Source organism: Triticum dicoccoides, chromosome 6B (genome assembly GCF_002162155.2).
Source record: "Triticum dicoccoides isolate Atlit2015 ecotype Zavitan chromosome 6B, WEW_v2.0, whole genome shotgun sequence".
NCBI classification, from domain to species: Eukaryota; Viridiplantae; Streptophyta; class Magnoliopsida; order Poales; family Poaceae; genus Triticum; species Triticum dicoccoides.
In genome coordinates this window covers 100,333,076-100,337,010 of record NC_041391.1, presented here as the reverse complement: position 1 = coordinate 100,337,010, position 3,935 = coordinate 100,333,076, and positions in this window count along the sequence as shown.

Below are 3,935 nucleotides of genomic sequence, written 5' to 3'. Positions count from 1 at the left end.
CGGGTGATTTCGGAGAAAACCGGAGTGCCGGGGGGTTACCGGAACCCCCCCGGAGAGTTAATGGGCCACATGGGCCTTGGTGAGAAGAGAGAGGGGCGGCCAGGAAGGGCCGCGCGCCCCCTCTCCCTCTGGTCCGAATTGGACTAGGAGGGGGGGCGGCGCCCCCCTCTTTCCTTCCCCTCCTCTCCCCCTTCCTTCCCCTCCTAGTAGGAGTAGGAAAGGAGGAGTCCTACTCCTACTAGGAGGAGGACTCCTCCTCCTGGCGCGCCCAACAAGGGCCGGCCGGCCTCCCCCCTCCCTCCTTTATATACGGGGGCAGGGGGCACCCCATAGACACACAAGTTGATCTACGGATCGTTCCTTAGCCGTGTGCGGTGCCCCCCTCCATCATATTCCACCTCGGTCATATCGTCGCGGAGTTTAGGCGAAGCCCTGCGCCGGTAGAACATCATCACCGTCACCACGCCGTCGTGCTGACGGAACTCATCCCCGAAGCTTTGCTGGATCGGAGCCCGGGGATCGTCATCGAGCTGAACGTGTGCTAAACTCGGAGGTGCCGTACGTTCGGTGCTTGGATCGGTCGGATCGTGAAGACGTACGACTACATCAACCGCGTTGTCATAACGCTTCCGCTTACGGTCTACGAGGGTACGTGGACGAACACTCTCCCCTCTCGTTGCTATGCATCACCATGATCCTGCGTGTGCGTAGGAAATTTTTTGAAATTACTACGTTCCCCAACATCTACTAGTCCACAGTTTTAACCTTCCTGGAAAAAGAGTGCGTATTAACAAAATGAATTACATAACAGTGACTTGCTTACAATGATAGGCTAGATTACTTTATACTAAAATTCAGATCATGCTCTAAAGTAAACAACTATTAAATAAACAATGCTGGTGTGCTAACCCATGAATATTCTGTCCTAAAATAAGCTAACATGGCAGAGTTAAAAAATGACCTAACTAAACAATATTGCTAGATCCAAACTAAAAAATGCTGGTCTGCCAACCCATGCATCTTCTCTTTTAAAATATGCTAACCTGACAGAGTTAACAAAATGACCTAACTAAACAATGTTGCCAGAACCAGACTAAACAATGCTGGCAGAGCAAACAATTAATTCCGTTGTCCAAACTTCACATTATAATACAATGCCTGCTGGAGTGCCACATTACATGTCCATGGCAAACAAATGATAGATCTGTTAAGTTAATCAACAACTTCCAATTAGTTAAGTTCGAACCATACCTTCTCTGCACAACAAAGAAACCTCCTGCCAGCGTGAATCCCTTCGAAAGCAACATGCCTTTCTGCTGCCTTCCCGTGTCCATGGCAAAAAACATGAATATCTGTCTCAGGGCCCTCGAAATCTGAGTCTTCGGTGCTAGCAGGAACCTGGAGTGCAAAGGAATGACAGAGATTTGGTCCAATGATTGAAAAGAAGCTCATTCCAGAAATCCCCAAATATCAAACCCTAACCCTAACTCTGAGAACTGACCTTAATGGTGCCGTCGTCGGAATCTGAGCTCATGTACTGCCTGGTGTGCTCGCTGCTATCCGAGCCATCACTCCACGACACCATGGCGCTGCGGCAGCGGCGGGTGCGGCGACCAAGAACAGAGCGAGAGCGAGAAGAGAGCGAGCGAGCAGAGTGGAGAAGGAGTAACGGTTGGCGCTTTTGACTGCTAGGGCCGAACAGCGCCGTCTAACGCCGTCTGCCGACTGTCGGGACGGCCTGGAGTGCCACGTACGCGAAAAACGGGCCCCACCTGTCATAAATTCACTTAACTCAGCCCGATCCGCCGATCAATGGTTTTTGCAAAACAATTACGCTAGACATGGTGCTTTCTGTAATGATTCTGTATCCTAGTGTTTTTCGCAAAGCTAGCCCTCAATGTGGTGATTTTATGCAATTTACTCATCTCTTCTCTTTCTTGTCCTCCATTGTGGGAAAATACCACTTCATGTGGTGGACATTGTTTTCGTCGCGGGGCAGGATGGACGGGTGTGAGGCGACCAGGCGTAGCGGACGGGACACATCCTCCTCGACGTCCACAATGTTCTTGGCCAAAAATTCCTTCGTCTCCGCTTCCCGCTTGTGTTGCTTTTTTAGTCGGTGCCTCTAGGCCACGTTCTCCGTCTTGCAACTCGTCGTCATGAATGGGAGTGCCACGCGCCGAGGCAACATCCGGGAGGGACAGCTGACTGCGGAAGTGCGGCATGCCATTGCCAACCCTGGCATGTTATCTTTGCCGCAGTGCCGCCTAGGACTTGCCTGCATGATGCTGCGCTCCTCCGTCACATTTTCCTGTTTCCGGCGAGGAAGCTCATGTCATGTACGTACTTAATACCGCGCAAAATCTCTTTCTCTGTTCTGTCCCGGCCGGGAATGGGATGGACATATTCCTTTTGTGCTGACTAGGGGGCGGGACTACCTGTCGTGAGCATGACCCGCACGGACTCGGACGCCATGGCGCGTGCTCACCTGGGGACTCATGTGAGACGATGAAGCCATGATCGAGAACATGATTTTCTTGTATGCATGCATGCCACATGGCTGTCTACCGGGACGAAAGTGACGTGACAGAACATATCACTTCGTGGCAAAGACAGTGGTGGTAGCAGTAGAAAGTAGTCTTTCTTGACACAACTCAAGAGAAAGAGACCATTTGACTATATTTCTTCCTCCCATACTTTGCGCGTTCGCTGCCTGGGATCCAACAACAATTATTTCTTGCGAACCAACCTGTGGTTGGATGGTTATAGGGACTGTGGTATTCACAGCCCATCAGAACTCAAGTCCTGGTGCTCGCATTTATTTCTGAATTTATTTCAGAATTTCCGGCGATGCGCATTCAGTGGGAGGAGACGTTTCCGTCAACGACGAGGCGCCTACGGTGATTTTGTAAATTTCAAGATGATATGTCGCCTCAGTCTTTCGAAGGTGCTAATAGGAATAGGGTGTGCGTGCATGTGTTCACAGGGATGAGTGTGCGCGCGTGTATATGAGCGCTTGCGTATTGTGTTAAAAAAACAATCATTTCTCCCGCGCGCAAAGGGACGAGAATCGAGGACGAAGAGGCAGTTGTCAGAACAAGACACTCGGCGTTATGTGCTAGTTTGCGTCTAGTCGTGGGATATGGCTGGGTGCGGCCAGCGGTGAAGGCCAGTCAACACCACGTATGTACGTACGAGAATTAGAAGCAAAACACTGAATCAAGCCAACATCATACAAATTCCTTATGCCAATAGACGCACTCACATGTGCTTACTCGTATTATTTCTCCATCTGAAATTACTTGTTGCGCCAACGGATATATCAAGATGTAGTTTAGTGCTAGATCATTTGCTTGAGCGACAAGTAATTAGGGAGGAAGAGAGTATTACATTACTATTATCCAGGAAAACAAGTGCGCACGAAGGGTAAAATAAAGTAGCATTTCAAGCCGAGCGTGCAGAGCGCAGACTCTACCGTGCATGCCTCCAACAGTGGTTCCCGGAACCAGAAGCACATCATTCTTTCTGTACACTGATGACAAGGACCATCCCACATTGTCCAATTTATCCAGAACTGAACAGAACCTGTGATACCAGTTGTCCATCCATGGTTTCATTCCGCTGTGTATTGATTCTGCAAATAAAGCAGCAAAAATATAAGTTCATGTCATTCTTGTCACCATGTTTACGTACATTAAAAGCATCTATAGTCTACAACTAGGCGCCTCAAACGTCCGGGCGGACGGCCCTCACTGACCAGTAAAAAAATGACTAAAAAGAGCACCTTAAACGCACGGACTGACTAGCACCCCTCATATCCATCCCAGGGGAGGATATGGGGAGGCCGGGGCGCGTCCGACACGTCGGACTGACGTGCGAGTCCCACTGGAAAACACTCGAAAACCTGACGGTCTAAAGCTCGTCTCCTCCGCCGG